Here is a 24,968-nt window from a genome sequence, read left to right as displayed (position 1 = left end):
CTTAAAAATAAAATAAAAATTTATAGAAAAGAGGACTATAAAAGTCCCACTCGGAAAAAAATCGTTACTATTGAAAAGAGGCAAAAGTCCCAATTAAAAAAAAACATAATGGATTCTGAACAGAATATTATGGAACTGGCAGATTATTTCTGCACGAAATTGGCTTCACCAACCAATTTTAAAAATGTCAAGAATGTAAATACGTATAAAACACTGGTGGAAAATACGTACTACGTTCTCCAGCAAACATTTCGATATGCAGAAAGTCCAGAAGATAACGAAAATCTGTCTAGGAAAGTGGATGAAAGTCTCGTCGTAGCCTATAAGTTTATGGTGACGAGGAGACGAGCGTGGGAAAGCAAGAGCGATCAGAAGATTGAGATTGAGCAGCTGATAAAACCACCATCGTATTGGAGTCTGGTAAACGCGTACTCTTTTTTGAGCCCGGAGGAGGAAGCGAGAGAAATTGAAGAGTGCGCCAAAATTGTATTCCCAAGGTACCCCGAATTGGAGCAAAAAGCTGATCCTGAGTTTGTGCGCTTTACAAAATGCGGTAAAGTTGTGGAAGGAGACATAACATGTCCCATAAATACAGAAAGAGAGGACATGTTTAGGGAAGGTGATGGAGAAATTGTCGAGAATGCCAGAAAATATTGGCTCTTTTATTTCCACGACTGCGAATGCGATAGGTACATTAGCGAGGCCAGCCGAAAATATGATTTATGGAAACTGTTCCCGCCGACAAGTCCTCAGAATGAGGAAGAAATTACTGAAGTAAATTCCAAATACAATGCTGCAATTACTGACCGCAACAAAGCCATGGATGAAATTAAGGAACTGAAAAAAGAAATGACGATTCTACGCGAACAATTGGAAGATGAGATCCTGACCCGTAGTGATTTAGAAAGCACTATGCAGAGTCTACATGTGGCACTTAATTTCAATGATCATGTTCATTCACTGGAAATCAATGAGATACATTCTCTTCACCAAGCGGAAATCAGTGAAATTGAGGATCGTCTCGCTAGACAGTATGAGGCCAATTTACAACAAGCTCTGCAGGAGATGCGTGAGGAAATAAATATGATGTATGAGCAAAAGATTAATAATCTTCAAGCGGCAGTCAATCGTAAATCCAGTGCTGTCGATACTCGTACACGTACTGACAACTTGAATAGCCGTATTAGGGAATTGGAGTCTGCAAACACTGCATTGAATGCCCGCAAAAGTGAGTTGGAGCGATTGCTTGTGAATGAACGAACAAGCCAAGGTTCTGATATATCCAATCGGGAAGCTGAGTTGCAACGGTTACGCAGCGAAATTACCAACAGCAAATATTTTGTAACCAGCAGACCAAACTGTGATATTGAGATTCCTGAATGTGACCCTGAAGTAAATAAAAATTCAGATTTGGAACCCCTCCTAGCGTCTAGTCCTCATCCCGAGGAGAATATAAAAAGAGAAGACAAAGGCAACGATGAGATTACACCAGAAATCATGGACGATAATCTTGTACGCGATAAAGGTACATCCTATGAAGTCATGGAAGTTACATCAGAAGATAATGAAAAATACAAGGTAGAACAAGAAGCCAATACCGATGGTGAACAGGCTAAAATTGATGGCGGCAATAAACACAACAATAGAAAAAGTAATGTGGCCCAATTTGCAATGAGCAGACTCGCGGAAAATGAACAACAAGCTACTGCAACGGATAACAACATTGAGCGACCGCTGCAACTAAAGGGAAAGCAGAAGAAGGGAAGCAGAAGCAAGGAATTGCGCTTGAAGAAGAGAAAAACGCCAAACAATAATGGACTTCTACTGGCCTGGAGGGAAAAGCCGATGAAAACCTTAAAAATGGCGTGGAGGATGAAGCCTGTAGACAAAGGTGGAGGAAACTGTCAGATACCTTCGTGGAAGAGATGGCTGAGGGAGGTCGTTGGTGCAGTCACATAAAACGATTATGGAAATGTTTAGCCACTTACTATATTTACATACATACATATGTTCCCACAACATCCCTGAAGGGACAAGGGAGACTTCTCTCATATCAATGAGTGCACGCCGATTCATATTGGCTCAATGATATGGGACCTACAGTTTATCGCCGAGTCCGAACGGCGTGTCTTACGACACCACTTGTAGAGAAGTTCTTCATGGCTGAAATACTCAGGAAATGTCGCCAGCATTACTGAGGGAGAATTTTGCCACCGTTGTAAATTTGATGTTGCTTGGCCTGGGATTCGAACCGCAAACCTTATGAGTGCAAGGCGGACGTGCTAACCATTGCACCACGGTGGCCCCCACTTACTATATTTAGTTTCATTATTAGCTTCGTTCCCGTACTTTTTAATGGTAAAACGCGTAAAAGAGAGAACTGCAAAAAATTTGTTGTCACACACAAGTTTCTTGAAATAGTTCGGGAACGGAAAAATGGAAAATACGTCAAAAAAACTGGAACAAATGTCAAAGTCGGCGTATCAGCCAATCAGACGCCGGCAACCATGTTACTATTTTTTTACTCGCCCAAATTTGTCGTGTAAAAAGTTTTTAAAGAGAGCGTCATTCAGCGCCATTTTTGTTTAAAGAGAAGTGAACATTTTACAACTTTTTTGTGTACGGGAACGCTTTTTCGAGTAAAATGTGTAAAAGTCGTAAAAATTGTAAAAACTTTTTAGTTCTGGAACACAGCTATTATTTGTAGTCATTATCATTAATTCATTATGCTTTAAATTACAACATTATGATTATAGTGTTAATTTTACTAATTAATTCATACATAGAAATATACAGTCCACTTCACAATCGTATTTTTGTCGCCCGGGAGAATGTACAAATAACTTTGTACATATCTTTGGGTGAGGTTAGGGCACTGGGAACCATTAAAAATAAATATTGCATATTATCAATTTCCCAGTGCCATAAAACAAACGGCAATTATTAATCTATTTTCAATATATGTGTGATGAATTTCGAGCCTTCGTAAATCTATGTGTGTGAGCACTGATAAGAAAGAATATCTCAGATAGCATTTAGAAGACTGTTTTTTCAAAAATCACATTGAGGAGTCTTTTTAGAGTCCTTTTGGTGATCAAAAATTGATTAAGTCGCTTGTGTGATCAGAAAGGGACTCGAAAGTGACTCCCTGTAATGATTAAAAAGAGTTCAATTTAAAATACAACAACAAATGTGTAGCAATCACAAATAAATCATTGAGGTGTTTAAAATGTGACAATTTTTTGTTATTTATTGTCACATTTTGATCATCTGGAAGATTGAAAAATGCTTAATCAAAAAAGGGTCATACAGGTGTTTGAAAAGTGATTATAATTATGTATACTCTGATCATATTTTGAACAGTTAGGTGATTAAAAACTGATTGTTTTGTTTTACTTTTATTTGGTTGTAATTATTTATAAATAAAAAAATAAAATTCGCATATACACTTTCTACAAAATTTTGATATAAATGTAACGTATAATATTAAAGGCACAGACAAACACAACAGGTTTTGCCAAGTGAAATGAAGAAGCAGTATACTAACCACCAAGCAACATAAAGGATAATTAAAAGACATAACAAAGCAGAAAAGACTATAAAACAAAGGAAAGAAACAAAGAAGAATAAAAAGAAAATTTTTTTAATTTATTTCGTCTAACAAAAAGACTCATAAATGACTCCCTAAAGACTCATAAATTATTATAAACATGACTCTAAAAAGACTCGAAAAAGGGTCCGAAATTAATCAACAAAACACCAATAAATGATTGAAATACGACTCGAAAAAGACTCATTTGTGATTTGTTTAGAAGAGTCGCCTGAGGTTATGTTTTCCTACCGACAAAGGAGTCATTTATGATCAGAAAATGAGCTCATATTCTAGCTTTTTAATCGTGCAGTCGGATCAAAAAAGACTCGAATTTGATTAAAATTTTAAAAAAATGCTGGCTGGGATTCTACGTTTTTTAGTTGAATAATTGTTTTTTTTTTTTTTTTTGTTCCGACATGACCTTGTTAAAAATAATGTGTTAGTCGGTTGAATTGCACTGTGACACAAAATGGAACTCAAAGTCTGGGGGTGGCAAATTACTTTTGGATATGTAAGTCCTTGATGAGTATACTAAGAACCCAAAAGGAAAATGTTCGCCATAGGTCAAGTTTTTTTATTTTTTTTTCCCTATAATACTTGCTAAAATAGCTCCACATCTCTGTTTGGCGTTGTTTTAGCTTCATTTTGATGTGACATGTCTTCAGTCAAATCTATTGGCGAATCTTTTTGTAGAACATTTCATTCTTCCAACTCAATGTCGTTCATGTCCTTTTCGTCCTTTTTTTCTTGAACCGTAGTGAAAGTACCACAATATGAGATTTTTCAGCATCCAAATATTCTACAAAATGTTGGTCAGAAGATTTTAGGTACGGTTTTCTTTGACAACAAATCAATTTTGTCCCGTTTTAATTGTCCTTTTTGACATTTAATCGGTTTTGGTTCAGAAATAAACAATGTTTGGTTTTTCTGCATATTCGTCATTGGTTATTTATTGGTATGTAGATATAACAATTGGTTATTGCTTATGTAGACATCTGGGGTGCTTCTGAAATATTTAACACAAATAGCTCTTGTAATGATGAACACTTTATTAACAAATTTTCTTGAAGGATACATCCGGTTATCTCCATTTTAAACCGGATATTCCGGATATTCTTGAGAAAATGACCGAAAACTGTAAAAAAAAACATACGGCCAGCATGTGTAGTGGCTGGTGCGCACGCCAGTCCCATTTCGATAAGACATACCGTTTTCAAGCAAATCGTGAAAACCAAACAAAAAAAAAACCTAAAACTGTGACCTGAACTTCTATATCTCAAAAATGGTAAAACATAGGAACAATTCATAACGGTCAATCCTCTAGAGAATTTTCACAGCCCCAACATTTTCTTTGACACCGTTTCGATAGGACTTGCGTTTTCCAAGCACCATCGCGAAAACCTAAAATAAACCTAAAAATGTGAACTTTGACCGCGATTTATTTAAAAATCCCTCTAGCGATTTTTTCTTATTTTTGGATTTTTCTCATCTATGAACATTGCTGTCTCAGAATCCGCAAAAACTTCCCAGGTCTAAACGATTTTTACTTAAAGTAAGTTAAGGCGCACCGTACATGGCATTGTTTTATAAGGAGGCCATACAATCCCAGGTCTAAACGATTTTTACTTAAAGTAAGTTAAGGCGCACCGTACATGGCATTGTTTTATAAGGAGGCCATACAAGTGCATTTTCCCAATTTGAACTTCTATATCTCAAAAATGGTAGAACCTACGAAAATATCATAAAGGTCAGTCTTATAGAGATTTTTCACAGCTACAATATTTTCTCTAACCTCATTTCGATAAGGCTTGCAGTTTCCAAGCAAAAAACAACCTACACATGTGAACTTTGATCGCGATTTATTTAAAAAGCGCTCCCGCGATTTTTCTAATCTATGAACATTGTAGTTTCAGAATCCGCGAAAACTTCCCAGGTGTAAGCTCCTTTCATTTAAAGTTGGTTCAAGAGCATAGTGCACTCCTTCCGGAACCACCCCCACAAAATTTCGAAAATATTCGCTAAGATACTATGTGCAATATCTCGTAAACGGAGCAACCGATTTAGTCCAAACTTTGGAACTCGAAATATTTGGTCCAAACTTAGTTTATGTTCAAAAGTGGGCCCTATCGGTCCATTCCTTAGAGTACTACACACATATCATCAGCATTTTTGTTTAAGTGTTCTTTTAGAGTTTTGTCCGAAATTGTGCAGAAAATCGAAAATTCCCTTAAATTTTCTTTTTTCATTCAGGTTTTTTACGCATTCGTTCAGAATTCGTAAAGAAACTCTAATGTTTCTTCCGATTTTTTTTTTCGACAAAACATTCCGAATTTGTGGACATCTTCACACAATTTTGTTCTGAATTCGGCATCAGAATCGGAAACTTGTGCAGAGTTTCGTTCCCAATTCGGAATAAAATCGGAAAAAGGAAAAAATGTTAGCTGGGATCTTTGCATTGCTACAACAACACCACCAGATTAACACGATAACGCACGAATTAAGCATCCGACTTGAGCTGCTTTTCACTGATAAATATGCTAAAAACCATAATTGAATAATAAATTAACGCTTCGAACCAAAACAAAGAATATCTATTAAAAAATAAACACATTACAAAATATTATAACAGAATGTTACTTACATTGTAACCAATTACGCCATAATCAACTAAGAATGAACTTTACTCCTGCCATCGCAACAAAAACGACAATAGAGCGTAAAAGAGAGCTGTACAAATCCCCATTTAAGCAAAATATTACACAAAGTCTACATTTAACCGCATGTTTCTGCAACCATACAACCAACCGGACATCAATAAAAGTATTTACAAACAAACATTCATGGTATTACATTTGAATAGTCGAAAGACAGACATACCCACAAATTTATGCACAGAATATACAGAAATAAAGAATGAAAGAAAAAATAAACCCATGACGAACACCACATAAAGTTCCAACACAAGTGGATTTTCGACAGAACCCAAGCAAAGCCAACAAAACAGAAGCACTCAAACAAACCTCTCTTTAAATAAGGTTTGTTTGCAAGTCGTTGTCGACTAATCTAAAAAATTTCTCATACAAAGCTTTGTTGGGGGGTTTTTTGCCTTCATCGACAATAAAACGGCGACGGCGGTACATTTGAAAAAGAAATTGCTCAAGTTTAGAACTTTGTTTGATTCAAGCCATCTATCCATCGAATTCATTGCACGTGTTATTTCTCGCATAGAAACAAGGGGCGTGGAGGCAATGCCAGCACCAATTTCTGCGCCGCTGCAATCATCCATTGTCAACGAGCTACTGACTGACTTACAGTTTTCCTCTACTTACAAAACAAATGTGTGTTTTCACCGTTTTATTGTCGAAGGTAACGGATATAGTCGTTGTCATCGGCATTGGCGACGCCATACTTTTTTGACGGCGATGCGCATTAGCTCTTTGGGGAGATGAAAAAATATCAAATACGAGAAAATATCCAAGCGCATAATTTCCTTTACCAGAGTTTTTTTTAAGAGAATCCGGCTTGCTACAATTTTTTATGAAAGAGAACTAAGAGATTGACTGAAAGAGAACGAGAAAATAGAAATTGCAATAAACAGATTTTTGTATAAAATTGATTAAAAGTGTATTAGTAATACTATTACTAATAATATGACATGGCCGATGGCAATAATGTCGTGTGCCTATTCGAAGAGTTCAAAATTCAAGCATACTTCTGCTCTCGCTCTCTGTTGGCAATGTTCACACTTATGCCATGGAGTTTCACTAAATATGTGTAAGTATTGGTAAGGTAATTTTTGTTTTGATAAATAATAAAATATTATAAGAAAAAGAGATTACGTGTGGTTTCGTGACACGACAACGAACGGTGTTGAGCACGTCTTATTTATACACACGGTCCGTGTGAATTAAGTGAAAACAAGTTTTGAATTTAATGAGCCACACTAAAATGAAGCGTTAACAACCATTTACTCTAATAGCCTGTCATTGTAACTTTATCAAGAAACTGAGTGCAGATGTGCAGTGACTGATGTGGGTGGTTGCGTCTTAAAAGGGGCTCTGATTTTCTATAGCGAGATCTTATAACAGTCATTAACGGAAGAAATTCCAAAGGCACCTAAAGACAAAATACTATCTTTCAAAAAGTCTTACAGACAAAAATCTCTATAGGTATGTAATCTTTTATAGGTCTTCTTTGAGAGGTCTTCTATAGGGACACACAGAAAAATATATGTTAGAAATATGTTTGGATCCAAACAAATATTTGTTTGGGACTGATTGCAAACAAATGTATGTTTCGATCCAAACATAATTTGGTTGTGTCCAAACAAATATATGTTTGCAACATTTTGTAACATACCTTAATTTAATATGTTTGGATACCAACATATTTTTTATAGGTGGAGAGGATTTTTGTCAAAGAGAGTAACAACAGGGCTATGTTTGGGACTGCTTGCAAACAAATATATGTTTGCTGCAAAATATGTTTGCGGTATATGTTAGAGAGGCCATTTGTTTTCTGTGTGCAGACAAAATTTGAAAGGTCTTCTATAGACAGAAGCCTTTTTCAAGATTTTCTATAGACAGAAGACCTTCTGAAGTTCTTTTAGAGACAGAAGATAGAAGATATTTAAAAGACAGAAGACCTTTTAAAGATTCTTCTACTACTTCTGTCTATAGAAGACCTTTCGAAGGTCTTCTGTCTATAGAAGACCTTTCGGAGGTCTTCTGTCCATAGAAAACCTTTCGAAGGTCTTTTGTCTATAGAATACCTTTCAAAAGTCTTCTGTCTATAGAAGACCTTTCGAAGGTCTTTTGTCTATAGAAGACCTTTCGAAGGTCTTCGGTCTATAGAAGACCTTTCGAAGGTCTTCTGTCTATAGAAGATCTTTCGGAGGTCTTCTGTCCATAGAAAACCTTTCGAAGGTCTTTTGTCTATAGAATACCTTTCAAAAGTCTTCTGTCTATAGAAGACCTTTCGAAGGTCTTTTGTCTATAGAAGACCTTTCGAAGACCTTCTGTCTATAGAAGACCTTTCGGAGGTCTTCTGTCTATAGAAGACCTTTCGAAGGTCTTCTGGCTATAGAAGACCTTTCGAAGGTCTTCTGGCTATAGAAGACCTTTCGAAGGTCTTCTGTCTATAGAAGACCTTTCGAAGGTCTTTTGTCTATAGAAGACCTTTCGGAGGTCTTCTGTGTATAGAAGACCTTTCGAAGGTCTTCTGTCTATAGAAGACCTTTCGGAGGTCTTCTGTCTATAGAAGACCTTTCGAAGGTCGTTTGTTTATAGAAGAGCTTTCGAAGGTCTTCTTTCTATAGAAGACCTTTCGAAGGTCTTCTGTCTATAGAAGACCTTTCGAAGGTCTTCTGTCTATAGAAGACATTTCGAAGGTCTTCTGTCTATAGAAGACTTTTCGAAGGTCTTTTGTCTATAGAAGACCTTTCGGAGGTCTTCTGTCTATAGAAGACCTTTCGAAGGTCTTCTGTGCATAGAAGGCCTTTCGAAGGTCTTTTGTCTATAGCAGACCTCTCGAAGGTCTTCTGGCTATAGAAGACCTTTCGGAGGTCTTCTGTCTATAGAAGACCTTTCGAAGGTCGTTTGTTTATAGAAGAGCTTTCGAAGGTCTTCTTTCTATAGAAGACCTTTCGAAGGTCTTCTGTCTATAGAAGACCTTTCGAAGGTCTTCTGTCTATAGAGGACCATTCGAAGGTCTTGTCTACAGAAGACCTTTCGAAGGTCTTGTCTACAGAAGACCTTTCGAAGGTCTTCTGTCTATAAAAGACCTTTCGGAGGTCTTCTGTCTATAGAAGACCTTTCGAAGGTCTTCTGGCTACAGAAGACCTTTCGAAGGTCTTCTGGCTATAGAAGACCTTTCGAAGGTCTTCTGTCTATAGAAGACCTTTCGAAGGTCTTCTGTCTATAGAAGACCTTTCGAAGGTCTTCTGCGTATAGAAGACCTTTCAAAGGTCTTCTGTGTATAGAAGACCTTTCACAGGTCTTCGGTCTATAGAAGACCTTTCGCAGGTATTCGGTCTATAGAAGACCAATCGAAGGTCTTCTGTCTGTAGAAGACCTATCGAAGGTCTTCTGTCTATAGAAGACCTTCCGAAGGTCTTCTGCGTATAGAAGACCTTCCGAAGGTCTTCTGCGTATAGAAGACCTTTCAAAGGTCTTCTATGTATAGAAGACCTTTCAAAGGTCTTCTGTGTATAGAAGACCGTTCACAGGTCTTCGGTCTATAGAAGACCTTTCGCAGGTCTTCTGTCCATAGAAGACCTTTCGAAGGTCTTCTGTCTATAGAAGACCTTTAGAAGATCTTCTGTCTATAGAAGACCTTTCGAAGGTCTTCTGTCTATAGAAGACCTTTCGAAGGTCTTCTGCTTATAGAAGACCTTTCAAAGGTCTTCTGTGTATAGAAGACCGTTCACAGGTCTTCGGTCTATAGAAGACCTTTCGAAGGTCTTCTGTCTATAGAAGACCTTTCGAAGGTCTTCTGTCTATAGAAGACCTTTCGAAGGTCTTCTGTCTATAGAAGACCTTTCGAAGGTCTTCTGTCTATAGAAGACCTTTCGAAGGTCTGCTGTCTATGGAAGAAGACCTTTCGAAGGTCTTCTGTCTATAGAAGACATTTCGAAGGTCTTCTGTCTATAGAAGACCTTTCGAAGGTCTTCTGTCTATAGAAGACCTTTCGAAGGTCTGCTGTCTATGGAAGAAGACCTTTCGAAGGTCTTCTGTGTATTGAAGACCTTTCGAAGGTCTTCGGTCTATAGAAGACCTATCGAAGGTCTTCGGTCTATAGAAGACCTATCGAATGTCTTCGGTCTATAGAAGACATTTTGGAGGTCCATAGAAGACCTTTCGAAGGTCTGCTGTCTATAGAAGAAGACCTTTCGAAGGTCTTCTGTCTATAGAAGACATTCCGAAGGTCTTCTGTCTATAAAAGACCTTTCGAAGGTCTGCTGTCTATAGAAGAAGACCTTTCGAAGGTCTTCTGTCTATAGAAGACTTTTCGAAGGTATTCTGTCTATAAAAGACCTTTCGAAGGGCTTCTGTCTATAGAAGACCTCTCGAAGGTCTTCTGTCTGTAGAAGACCTTACGAAGGTCTTCTGTCTATAGAAGACCCTTCGAAGGTCTTCTGTCTATAAAAGACCTTTCAAAGGTCTTCTGTCTATTGAAGACCTTTCGAAGGTCTTCGGTCTATAGAAGACCTTTCGAAGGTCTTCTGTCTATAGAAGACATTTTGGAGGTCTTCTGTCCATAGAAGGCCTTTCGAAAGTCTTTTGTCTATAGCAGACCTTTCGAAGGTCTTCTGCCTATAGAAGACCTTTCGAGGGTCTTCTACAGAGCTTTATTTATACATAAATGTATTAAAAACTAGTAAATAATTTTTCTCTTAGCCTCAACAAGTATATTCTTCTTTATGATGGGATCATATACATTTTGTTAATTTAATTTTCAATTTCAGTACTATTGGCGCCATCTATCCGAAATTTTATAATCTACAGTTCACAGCAACTTGTATCTCACTGCCAAACATTATTTAAACTGGTTCGGTATGATAGTGGTTGTCAGCTGTGTGAACGACTAAGGGGAAATGTTCGAACATTCGTTCAGCTTGTGGATATTTGTTTGATTGTATATTTGTTGGCATTTTTTAAACGAAAGTATAAACACGCGTTTGATACAAACAAAAAAATATAGATATGTATTTTTATACATATGTACATATCTATATACCATACACCCGAACAAATAGTTCACGTAATGTGAATCTATTTTCAAATAATAACAATTTATAACGAAATAACCATCGAATAAACGACTTTTATATGCTAGTGAATAAATAGTTCATCTCTAGTCCATAGGCGTGGGTTCAGGGGGTGGGTAAAAATTTTCACACCATTAATTAATCGGACCATAAGGTGGATTTTTACAAATATTGTTTTGTGATTATAAATTCGGAATTTTTTTATTTATACAAAATGGAATATTATTTATGGGGTCTATCGTTCTAAAATACTTTAAAAAAATATAGTAATAGTAAATAAAGTAGTTTTTGTAGTACAATTTTCACCAACTTACACATGGCCCATTAGCTCAGTTGGTTAGAGCGTCGTGCTAATAACGCGAAGGTCGCGGGTTCGATCCCCTCATGGGCCAGACATGTATTTTTTGATCATTCAATAAAAGTTTATGATAACTTCTCACTGTTTTCGCTTGGTAAAAAAGTAACTTGGCAAGTTTAACATTCTTTTAGATTTGATGTGACAGTCTTTGATTTCACTGTCGACAAAAATTAATATTTTGGGCAATCATGAATAAAAATTCCGTGCGGAATTTTTTCCCTTTCACCAATTTCACATTTTTTTATTTCCGTATTTATGTCAAAAAAGGGAATATTTTTGTCGATTAAGCAAGAATATTCCATAGTTAGAAGATTCTTTTTATTTTAATATAATGATTTTTAAAGAATTCCGACTTTCTAAACTATTTTTCGTGCTGAAAAATTCCGAGGGAAATATTCATAATATCCTTAATTGAGTTTGATATATAATGAAAAAAATCTGAAAACCGTTGCAGTCCTCAGTTAGCTTTGAGAATCTATGTAGATTAGAAGTTGGCGAGTGTCGTGCCGTGAGAAGTTCGTGTTCCTGTCTTTTCGAAAAACGCCGCACAATGTCGCGAGTTCATATTAACTGTGGCCAAAAATAGAAGGAGTTGTCGTAGGTGCATCAATTTTGGTACACGTACGTATTATTGACTTACAATCTTCAGGACAAAAAATTGGGTTGGTCGGTATACGTTTTGATATAGCCCCCATAGAACCGTACCTCCCGATTTTCGGTTTTTTGAATGTTTTAGACACAATGACCAACCGAAAGTATTCAAATTTTGTGGTTAGTCTTCGGCAGAGGTATCAAACATTCCAACAGAGAATTGTGGGCTTAGGTCCACGTTTTGATATAGCCCCCATACAACGATACCTCCCGAGTATCGGTATTTTGAAGATTTTAGCCTCATTATAACACCGAAATTGCTAAAAATTTGGTATTTAGTCTTCGTAGGGGGCATTATACCTTCACCTTGAAATTTGTCTGCATAGGTCCACGCCTTCATATAGCCCCCATAGGACGGTACCTCCCGATTTTCGGTATTTTGGAGGTTTCAGCCTGATTATAACACCGAAATGGCTGAAAATTGGTATTAAGTCTCCGTTGGGGGACTTATAACCTTCCACCAGAAATATGTCGGTATAGGTCCTCGTTTTCCTATAGCCCCATAGAACCGTGTCTCCTCATTTTCGGTATTTTGAGTATTATGTCCTCAATATCCACCCGATATGACTGAAATTTGGTGTTTAGTCTTCATATTGTTTGTGAGCATATTGAATATATCAAACCCTTGTCTTTATATATGAGAAATTTCCTTTAAATATTTTTTTTTTTTTTTGACCGATTAATGGTCAAAATACGGTAAATTTTTTGTAAAAAAATCGAATTTTGATTTTCGCTGTTCATAATTTTTTTAAAAATTGATGTTTTTAAAATTATCTCGTTTTAAAGCAAGATTATTAGGTATTTAATAAGCCCACAAAAAATATACGATGATCGGTTCATTCGTTTTCGCGCTATAGCCATCACCGCAAAACGATTTGTTAAAAAAGGGGGTATCCTCTCAGTGAGGTGGTCGCTGAAAAAGAGAAATGACACATTCGTCTGCAAACCTCTGCAGCTGGGAACTTTACATATTTGAAGTACTCACTTTTTACTACTCATACAGCAAAAAATATCGATATACCTTTTTATACCATTTTTTTCCCACTCCACTCAATTTAAAATTTGCTTCAGAAAATTAATAAACTTAGTAATACATGTTTTGGTAAATGTAAACACCATATGATTAATATTTACATGCAAACAAAAGTGTAGCCAAGTTTATTACATCCCAAGAGAACTTAGGAACCATTTTTGCAGCGACCTTTACTTTTAAATTTTAAATATTAACGCATAATATAATTTATTAATTTTAGAAAAAAAAAAAAAAACACAAAAATACGTATTAACTAAAATTGTCGGATTTAAATCCTAATATAGCAAAAACTACTTCACGTATCAGTACCAAAATTCAGATTCTTCTTAATTAATATGTTTTCTATCACTCACCATCAATAAATTTGTTCAACGAAGTATTTAGTTTTTACCATTTTTGGCCACGTCGTGACACTGTGCGCCGTGTTGTGCTTGTCGTGTCGGAATAATCTGATAGTCGTTTCGGGCGTGATCGTGTTTTTTTTATATTTATGTATGTATTTTCTTTTTTTTTTTTTTGTAGTATGTTATTTTCTGCCTATTGCATTGCATTGTCACTGAGTAAAATAAAATTCTACCAAAATTTTCCGAAGATGTTAACAAAAAATTACCAACCTTTTTTCTAATAAGACCAGTAGTGCGATTCACTAACTAATTTTGTGAGTTACCGACAATTGTCGGTAAAATTAAAATGCTTATAATTTTGGAAATTACCGATGTTTTTCGGTAAGTAAGCGATGAATAAAAAGCAGTCGTAAGGTTATACCGATAGGAACAGTGTTGTCAACTTTTATTTGAACTTTTCATTTATAATTTTGCGTTTTAATTTTACCGATTTTTGTCGGTAACTCAAAAAATGTGTTAGAGAATCGCACTACAGGAGTCTTAATTTGTATGCCCTCCTCATAATATGTAATTAAATTTGTCTTTCCATTTCTAACACATAGAAGTATTTAACGGAGATCCTATAAATAACGACGCAGGGCGGCTCAGAAATTGATTTTCCTGGCCAACAATCAACATTTTGTTTTGTCAAAGATATTTAATTTCTATACATTTTTCCCAATTTTGGGAAATACGTAATTTTTGCAAATTTCTGGAGAAAGAAGTAGATATTTCTCCGAAACTGTAACAGACAGTGCGTTCATTGTTTTTTGTAAGGTGGGTAGGATTGTGGCCTTTAAAAATCGTTTTAATAAATTACCGTTTACACAACATGAGCTATTTTATTTTTCCTCAGTGGACTAGAACTTTTGTGGAACAATGTTCTGTTTTCACAGAAAGATGCCCGAGACTCTCCTCTTTCAGTCCATATATACTTTTGTACCCGTCCTGTTCCGTCCGTTTAACACTTTTTTTTAAATTTATTGATATTACATGGGTAAAAATTTGTGTTTTTTTTACCCTAAGCATTTATGCTAATACACTTTCACATACACTTATGTTTGGACGAAATCCGTTTCAGACAATTTGGATTTGATTTAGCCATGTCCGTCCGTCTGTCTGTCTGCCCGGCTAGACCGCATGACAACTCCCGTACGGATCAACCGATTCGGCACAAAATTTGGCTTTCGTAATATTTTGTCCAAACTTAGTTTAAGTTCGAGGATGGGTTATATCGGTCCACTCCTTCCGGTACCTGCCCACAAGTTCGGAAAATTTGTGCGCACGTTAACTCTTGAAGCGAGTAACCGATTTGGTCCATACTTTGCACATCTTAAAATTTCTACCAGACTTAGATGAGGTTTTAATATGGACTCAATCGATCCACTCCATCGGGTATCTCCCACACAAAATTTCGGAGATGTTCAGTTTAGGACCAGTAGCAAGGTGTACTCGCTTCAACAGGGGCAAGTCCATACTTCCTGAGAAAATAGCCTGAAAGGTGCAAAAAACCACTATGTTACCGTGTGTAGTGGTTGGAGCGCAAGATAACTCCCGAATGGTTCCGTCGATTCGGTCCAAAATTTGGTTGTCCAAACTTAGTTTAAATTCGAAGATAACCCATATCGGTCCACTCCTTCAAGTACCTCCCCCACAAAAGTTCAAAAATGTTCGGAAAAGTTGTGCGCACGATAACTCTTGAAGGGATTTACCAATTTGGTCCATACTTTACACATCCTAACATATCTACCACATATAGATCAGGTTCAATTATGGACTATATTTTTCCACTCATGCGGGTACCTCCCACACAAAATTCTGATAAGTTCGCTTTAAAGCTGGGTACACATTGTCAGTTTTGACTAACAGCTTTGTTGTTGCTTGCTAGTGTGGCCGTTCATTTTTGTCATTCATCATGCAACCGCAAAATGTTTTGTGGTGCTGGACGGTTTGACAGTTATCGATAATTGCGAAATATCGACATTCAAAACTGACAATGTGTACCCAGCTTAAGACCTGCTTTTGCATTCGCTGCCTCAATTACGACGGTAAAAGTTTTTTTCAGGGGCAAGTCCATACTTCTTGAGAAAACAACCCAAAAGTTGTAAAAAATCCCTATGGCACCATATGTAGTGGCTGGAGAGCATGATTTGGTCCACAATTTGGGCTTCATCATATTTTGTCCAAACTAGTGGCGCGATATCTATCGGAAATATATGACTCCCAAAATAAGATCCACTTCCATAATGGACTATATCGGCCCATTCTTTTAAGTACCTATTCCGCAACACTTTTGAACTCTAATCCTAATCCACATTTTTGGTCGGCACGTACAAAGGTCCAAAAAGGACCACAAAATTGCCTAAATACATTTGATCTGTCCGTAGATAAAAGTTTCAATTCACATAGGCTGAGGGTATATTTCTGTCGACAAAGCCGACTGACACTTTTTTATTTGTTTCCATACCGTTTCCAATATGAATTACAGCTTTTTTTTTTACACAAATGGACATTTTTTGAGTATATGAGTTTTTATACGAGTTATATAAGTTTTATGAAAACCCAAGGCATTTTTTTAATTGTTGAAAAAATTAATTTTTTTGTAAATTTTGTTATTAAAAATGTGTGAAAACAATTTTTGAAAAACAAATTTTCGATTTTTTTAGTTTTTTGGTATTTTCATAGTTTATTTGTTGGAGTTTGACCATCTTTAATTTTAATTGTAATTCAAAATATTTTACTTCAATTTCAAATTTGAATTAGAAAAAGTTCCAAATGAACTTAATTCGTATTTTAAATTACAATTGAATAATTCCAAATTACAAGTGGAAAAATTCAATGAATATAATTGGAATTACATTCGAATTTAATAACACTGTGTGTAACTTTTTGTGTCATGGAAAATTAACCATATTCTGACACCGCAGCGTAATGGAAGACGGAAAATAAGAAGACACGTGTCTCGGCGTTTTTCCCTGTTACTTCGAATTTCGCGGTTATGGGTCCCCAAAAACCTGAGGCCTGGATGTCAAAAAGGACCATTTTGTCAGGCTCATATCTTCTAAACCGCTAAGAATTTTGGTGAAGGCAAAGTTGTAGCTCTCATCCTAAAAAATAATAATTGTGAAGACATAAAATCCATTCAACCTTATCTTCAAGGTCAAAATCGTTAAGGTCAAGTTTCCGTTATAATTTTTTCTCAGATTTTGGCCTACAGATATCAAACAATCAAAATTGAATCAAACAACCAACTACAAAAATGTACCTTAGATTTTAAAAAACAACTTTCTAGAACATACGAACCTGTAGAAATGGTTCTTAAAGGTCAAAATAGCAAAACAAATGCAATTTTTATTTTCTTTTTACGGTTTCTGCTCCATAGAAATTAAACCATTCAAAATTCAAGAAAACATTCAACCACAATAATGTAGCGAATATATCAGTGTACAACTTTGTGGAACATCAGAGCCCACTTCGAACTGTTCTTAAAGGTCAAAATAGCAAAAAACTTTAGAAAATATTCGATTTTTATACTTTTTTTCTCCGATTCTGGTCCATAGATACCGAACCGTTCAAAATTCAAGAATACAAGCAACTACAAAAATTTACCTAAGATCTCAGTTAACAACTTTCTAGAACATATGAACATTCTAGGAGCGGCCCTTTAAGCTCAAAATTCCATTAGTTTTACCCATTCTTCCCTGGTCAGGTCCGTAAATAACAAACCTTTCAAATTTTCTAGAGTGTTGAACAGTTTGTTATTTCCAGACCTGAGCATTAACCATAATATAATTGTTAGTGAATTTTGAACATGAAGGACCGTTCCTAGAATGTTCATATAGTGGGCTCTGATGTTCCACTGATATACTGATATATTCGCTAAATTATTGTGGTTGAATGTTTTCTTGAATTTTGAATGGTATAATTTCTATGGAGCAGAAACCGAAAAAAGAAAATAAAAATTGCATTTGTTTTGCTATTTTGACCTTTAAGAACCATTTCTACAGGGTTCGTATGTTCTAGAAAGTTGTTTATTGAGATCTACGGTACATTTTTGTAGTTGGTTGTTTGATTCAATTTTGATCGGTTTGATATCTGTAGGCAAAATTCTGAAAAAAAAATTTAACGGAAACTTGACCTTAACAATTTTGACCTTGAAGATAAGGTTAAATGGATTTTATGCCTTAACAATTATTATTCTCTAAGATGAGAGCTACAACTTTGCCTCCACGAGTAAACCAAAATTCTTAGCGGTTTAGAAGATATGAGCCTGAAAAAAGTGGTCCTTTTTGACATCAAGGCCTCAGGCCTTTGGGGGCCCATAACCACGAAATTCGAAGTAACAGGGAAAAACGCCGAGACACGTGTCTTCTTATTTTTCGTCTTCTATCACGCTGCGGTGTCAGAATGTGGATAACTTTTTTTCGTGTCGCACAGTGTAATAGAACAATACAACTGCTATTAGTTTTTGAGATATAAACCCAAATAGTAATGAATCCAAGTCAGCGATCTCAAGCTTTTGTTTTCGTAAACAAACTTGAATTAATTTATGAAAGTAGAAATATATTTGTATTGTCGTAGAAATAAGCAAATAGTCCGAAGTAGAGGTGGCAAACTATCGATAGTCTGGATATCGTTTTGATTGCTGTCGTAAAACAAAGGTTACATCGGCCACCAAACATGTTGTTTGGGTTTTCTGTCGTAAATAATTTAAAAAATGATTGTCTTGGCATTTGATATGTAGAAAGCTTTACAACAGCGATCAACCCGATAGTCGTACTATCGATAGCTTGCCAGCTCTAGGCCGAAGCCTATAACATATTTGTATAATAATATAAGTAATCACAAAAATATTTACATACATACTTATGTACATCCATACACATTCCCCACCAACTACAAGTAAACGTACATTTATTTATAGCATTAGAATATTATCTTCTTCGTCGTATTCATTCATTCCTGGCTAATCGAAAAAAGCAAAACTAACAACACATGGTAACACATGGTGGTCATTCGCACGACATTACCTCATTGAACTACAGCAGTCTGTCACGCCATGTCTGGTGCGGCGAAACTTCTGCTGGCGTACTATGCGTCATATGCCCGGCTAGCTCAGTCGGTAGAGCATGAGACTCTTAATCTCAGGGTCGTGGGTTCGAGCCCCACGTTGGGCGCAGGATTTTTTGGCCATATTAAACTTAATAAAAAAAATAAAATAAAAGATAAGACAAAAATATTTAATGTGTATAGAATATTTGATATGTGGATATTTTTTGAAGATACATTGTATGAGATATGTCATGTTCTAATGACTCATCATCATTTGTATTTCTGAAGATCATCATGAGGAAGAATCGTTACAGTTTCTTACGACTGATATCCAGGCCCATTAGCTCAGTTGGTTAGAGCGTCGTGCTAATAACGCGAAGGTCGCGGGTTCGATCCCCTCATGGGCCAACAAATAGGTTTTTTTGTAATGGTAGCCAAGAAGGTATTGTAAAAGTCAAGGAGATTTTGAAAAAGGGCAACTTTCTTCCCAGCTAAAATTTTTTTCAAATTCGGACAGAATTTCTGAAAAAAATTCCTATTCTTATGACGAATTCGGTACGAAAGTTATATGGAAGTGGTCACCGAATTCGGAAAGAATTTTCTAAGGAAATTCCAAAAAATATTACAGTTTCGCGACGAATTCGGAAGTAAATTCTTGTAAAATTCGGAGAAAAATTCGATTTTCTGACAGAATTCGGTCCAAATTCGGAAAAATCGGAAAATTCGGTGGAAAATTTAGATTTCGTGAAGAAAATCGGTCCGAATTCGGAAATGAACTCTGGAAAAATTCGAGGAAAAGTTTAGATTTTTTGAAACAATCGGAAAAAATTCTTGGACGCTGACGCCGCCCTTTGATATTGACACAACACGTGTTGTTCTGTATGGAACAAACCCCACTCAGAGACAATTTTGTTTTAATGTGCTATTTATAGAAGGTTCTAATTTAAAACTTTCTAATGATTTTGCCAGTTGTTATAATTTTGTGATTAATAGTCACGATTATGCTGGAGCTATCAACACTATTTTGAATTATTATATGTTTTATTTATATTAAAAAATTTAAAATTTGTATAAGCGAATTTTATAACCAGTTAATTTGTTTTTCGACAACAAGAAAACAAAAAAATCCATTAGAAAATCGATTAGAAAGCGGAACGAGGATTCATAAGATTCTACAGAAAATGTGCAGAAATTCTTAAAAAAATATAGAAAATCGGTCTAATAATTTCTAGGAAAATATTAGAGAAATCAGAAAATTTCTAAAAAACAAGTAAAAAAAGTTTCAGTCGGCTTTGCCGACGGAGATATACCCTCAGCCCGTTCAAGAGATATCCTGCATAGCATTTTAGTGACATTTTTTAAATATTGGGGCCCGTGGCCCGTTTTTGCCTATCTCCGTATTGAAACTAATATGACAAAGGCCAACATTTGGACCAAATCGGTTGATCAGTTCGTGCTCTCCAACCACTAAATATGGTGCCGTAGAGGCTTTTTATACCTTTCGGGCTGTTTTCGCAATGCAGGTTGCTTCAACAAAAAGTGATTCGAGAGCAGGCCTTAAAGTGAACTTATCCAAAGTTTCGTGTGTGAGGTCCCTGAAGGAGTGGATAAATATTGTCCATATTTGAACCTGATTTATATGTGGTAGATATATTAGGACGTGTAAAGTATGGACCAAATCGGTCACTCCCTTCAAGAGTTATCGTGCGCACAATGTTTCCGAACGTCTTTGAACTTTTGTGGGGTAGGTACCTGAAGTAGGGGCCGATATGGTTTATCTTCGAAGTTCGAACTTAAATAAAGTTTGGACAAAAGACTACAAAGGATAAATTTTGGACCGAATCGGCAAATCCGTTCGAGAGTTATACTGCGCTCCAACCACTACACACGGTGTTATAGGTTTTTTTTGCACCTTTCAGGCTATTTTCTCAGGAAGTATGGACTTGCGCCTGATGAAACTTGTACCGTCGTATGGAGGGCAGTGATTACAAGTTGTTACAACAAAAATCAAAGCGATTCGAGAGCAGGTCTTTAACATGTCCGAAAGAGAGGACCGATTGAGTCCATATTGGAACTTAATATAAGACTGGTAGAAGTTTCATGATGTGCAAAGTATGGACCAAATCGGTTACTGCCTTCAAGAGTTATCGTGCGCACAAATTTTCCGAAAATTTTCGAACTTTCGTTGGGGAGGTGCCGGAAGGAGTGGACCGATATAACCCATCTTCGAACTTAAACTAAGTTTGGACAAAATATTACGAAAGCCAAATTTTGGACCGACGGACAGAGGAAATGGCTAAATCAACTCCAAATTGTCGTCCAAATATACTTGGGGTCTAAAACCATTATTTCGGTGAGGCACATTTTGCCCGTATGAAAGTATATATACCTTCGTTAGCATAAATGCTGAGGGTATAACAAGTTAAAAACCATATGATTGTCACTTACACCTTTTATTATTACACCATGGCACTATAGGTAATTTGGTCTGGTTTTGAGGCAAAAATTAATAGCGGGTGATATGTGGGGTTTTTATACATTTTTATTACTTTATATGTAAAAGTAAAATAAAACAAAGAATTACAATGTAAAATTCGGATATAGCGAACATCGGTTATAAGAAACTACGTTTATAGCGAACAAAGTTTTATGTTTCCAAAGAATTTTTCTTAATATTTGTACATACATTGAACTTCTTAAAACGATCACGATTATAACAAACAAAACTTGTTACCCCGCGAGTAGAATTTTTTACAATTTGTTAGGATTTTCAGGCCCGCTTTAAAACACAAGCGATAGCGACGATTTAAGCACTTTTTCAAATATTTTAACATATGATATTTAAAAGTAGGCTTTAACAAGAATTTTACAGACGAACTAGTTTACAACGAACGACGGATATAACGAACAACTTTTCTTTTTCCTACCCCCTATTCTCATTTTACCTATTTTATTCGTTCCAACCCAATGAACGCGGTTAAAACAAAAGAAAAATGGTTACAATGAACTAAAGTGCTGATCCGCCAAAAGATTTTTATAAACGTTGATATGTTTAAAATATTGATTCGCGAAAAGATCTTTATAAATATTATTTTTTTTAAAGGACCAAATAAATCACGCAATCGTGATCCCTAGTTAGAACATATTACGGCTATAATTAACAAAAATGTTGACCACAACACGCCTGTACATTTTTAGAACACCTGGTGAATATTTCTTTAAAGAAAATGTCTTTTTAGTTCAAATCGGATGCTTTTTTGTGTTTAATATTTCCTTCACCAAACAAAAAATTTAAAAAATATATATTTTTCTGCAAGGAGGTCACCTTCAAAAAAGTGATATAACTCAAAAAACGCAAAAAATCGCACCTTGGTAATTATGTAGTTGATTCAGAACCCTTTGCTGAAGATATTCCCGGTGGCAGAATTACGGTCAAAGTTGGACAATTTTGTAAAAGTCTATAATATAAAACAATAATTTTGTAAAAAAAATAATTCTGAGGTTGTATCCTATATGACGATTTCTTCTGCTGTAACAAACATTTTGAAGAAAATTATTTCTTAAAACAGAAAGTACACATCACCACCATTCCACTGAATATCATATCTTTGTATTTAATTATTACCAAACTCTTACAAATTGCGTTTAAATTCTGCTCTGACTTTTAATCTTTTTTAACATTTTTTATTTTGCCTTCGAAATTTTGATTTTAACTTCGAATTATACCGCGAGTTTTGAATATTTTTGAAAACAAATTGCATATCCATAGAATTTGACATGTTCTTTCTTCGAATCAAATTAGAAAACTCGCGTTATTAAAAGTGCAAAAATTGACTTTTTGCCTAAAAACCTGTCCAAATTACCTATAGTGCATGGGTAGGTATAAAGGTAGGTAGGGTATAAAAATATTCAGAAAATCTCAGAAAAAAATTGGAAATCAGAGCCCTTGTAAAAAAATGTTAGCTGGGTTGTTAAAAGCAGGTGATCATTAGACAGCGGAATTTTATGCAACCCCTATTTTTGGTCTGATTCATGTTAAATTTTAGGATTGGGCATATTTTTCGATTCTGATTAAATCGCAATCGAAACATATGACATACGCAAAATGCATAAAAAATAATATGTGCATATGCAAAATTTATGCATTTTACATATTTTCTTATGCAACAGATATTTCAATAATAGGTACAAAAATGTTTCAATAAAATAGAGAAATGTATAACCACAGCCACAACCTTCAAAATACCGAAAATCGGAAGGTATCGTACTATGGGCTCTATATGAAGGACTGAACCTATACCGAGAAATTGCAGGTAGAAAGTTTTATACCCCCAAGGAAGTCTTAATACCAAATTTCAGTCACTGAGGCCGCAACCTACAAATCAGAAATCCGGAGGTACCGTTTTATGGGGGCTATATGAGGACGTGGACTTATAGCGAAAAATGTCATGTGGAAAATTTTATATCCCCAACGAACACTAAATACAAAATTTCAGTCATTTCGGTGGGATATTGAGGCTACAACTTTGAAAACACCGAAAATCGGGAGGTACCGTTCTATGGGGGCTATATGAAGACCAGAACCGATACAGAAAAATTTCAGGTGGAAAGAAAGACTTAATACCAAATTTCAGCCATTTCGAAGGCATATTGAGGCCATAACCGGAGGTATCGTTTTATGGGGGCTATATTAAAACATGGACCTATGTGGACAAATTTCAGGTTTAAAGTTTCATACCCCTAAAGAAAACTTAATACCAAATGTCAGCCATTTCTTTCGGATATTTAGACCACAAATCCTTGTATATATTTTTTTATATGGTTTTGCATATGCTCAATTTATGCAAATATGTCAAAATATGCACGATATGCAATATATGCAAAAATTTCTGTGCTAATTTGTTTTATTTTGCGATAAAACGGATTTCTGTCTAATCAGATTTTCTCTACGAACATCCTAACCATATATGCATTTGCATAGGATTCCGCTGTCTAGTGATCATATATGGCAATCTGCACACACAATATAAAAATAGGAATGCGCCCAACGTGGGGCTCGAACCCACGACCCTGAGATTAAGAGTCTCATGCTCTACCGACTGAGCTAGCCGGGCATATAGGATCAATAAAACCAATCACTTTTAGTGCCGTGATATGAAACGTTAAGAGCTATAATAAGTTAAGTCCAATAAAAACAAATAATATTTTTATTAAATATTTTTTTCTACACCTAAGACAAAATTAGTATTCAAAGAATAAAAATTACTAAAATTTGGGTTTAACCACGATATTCGTACTACATATACAAATATGTATGTATTTTGTTTATGTGATCATAAATATTCTTATCAGGTTCTGTTTCAGAACCTGCAAGAATGTACTATTTATATATAATTTTGAAAAAATTGTCCTTTATACATTTGTAAAAAATCAAAAATATTTGATTCTTTCAGGTTCTGGAACAGAGCATGTATTGAAGTGTTCATACATATTAGCTTTGTTCCTTTAATTTTTAAATGGTAAAAGTGGCAAAGAGAGAACTGCCAAAATTGTTCTCTCATAACAAATTTTATGGAAAGCAAAGCAACGAAAAAATCTTTTATTTCACTGTTTTTAATTTTGTTTTGTCAGCGCGAGCCTTTTTCTTTTATTTTTATGTAAGAAAACAAACCTATTATTTGTAAGTATTAAAATATAGCTGCGACCTCTAGTGTGATTATGGTTACACTACACGCAACTAAAACTGTGGGATCCCTGTACATTAGAGTTGTATAGTTCATGAACGAACTAGTTCAATTGAACGATTCTAAATATTATCTGATCAAGTTAAGTTGTAAGCTTCTTCTTTGTCGTAAATCCATCAGACCATCATTGCGACTTACGGATTAAAATTTTGATTTAAATACTTCACGATCACCACCAAAAACTAATCTTCCTATTCTGGTGGGAACCCGACCTCCACACAAAATATCGTGACAATTGGTCCATAATTGCGGCCTGGAGTTTGATTACAATTTATAATGGACGGACGGACCGACGGACACACATCTCAAAACCCTTTCCACATTGTAGTGAGGGTATAAAAATTGCGACCTCAGTTACGTAAAGTATTCTGAAAAAGGGAAAAATTA

At 35.6% G+C, this 24,968-nt stretch overlaps 4 non-coding genes across 4 annotated transcripts; 3 read left to right on the top strand and 1 right to left on the bottom strand.

Annotated features, from left to right (window-relative positions):
• The first annotated feature begins 11,678 nt into the window (after positions 1 to 11,678).
• TRNAI-AAU (transfer RNA isoleucine (anticodon AAU)) lies at positions 11,679 to 11,752 on the top strand. The gene has a single exon. It is a non-coding gene; the product is annotated as a tRNA-Ile (tRNA).
• A 7,137-nt stretch (positions 11,753 to 18,889) lies between these two features.
• On the top strand, positions 18,890 to 18,962 carry TRNAK-CUU (transfer RNA lysine (anticodon CUU)). Its single transcript has one exon. It is a non-coding gene; the product is annotated as a tRNA-Lys (tRNA).
• Positions 18,963 to 19,171: 209 nt separating this feature from the next.
• Positions 19,172 to 19,245, top strand: TRNAI-AAU (transfer RNA isoleucine (anticodon AAU)). The gene has a single exon. It is a non-coding gene; the product is annotated as a tRNA-Ile (tRNA).
• Positions 19,246 to 23,878: 4,633 nt separating this feature from the next.
• Positions 23,879 to 23,951, bottom strand: TRNAK-CUU (transfer RNA lysine (anticodon CUU)). The gene has a single exon. It is a non-coding gene; the product is annotated as a tRNA-Lys (tRNA).
• Between the last annotated feature and the right edge of the window lie 1,017 nt (positions 23,952 to 24,968).

This window comes from Musca autumnalis, unplaced genomic scaffold, assembly GCF_047663935.1.
Source record: "Musca autumnalis isolate F117 unplaced genomic scaffold, ASM4766393v1 scaffold_3, whole genome shotgun sequence".
NCBI classification, from domain to species: Eukaryota; Metazoa; Arthropoda; class Insecta; order Diptera; family Muscidae; genus Musca; species Musca autumnalis.
This window is presented reverse-complemented; position numbering and strand designations above follow the sequence as displayed.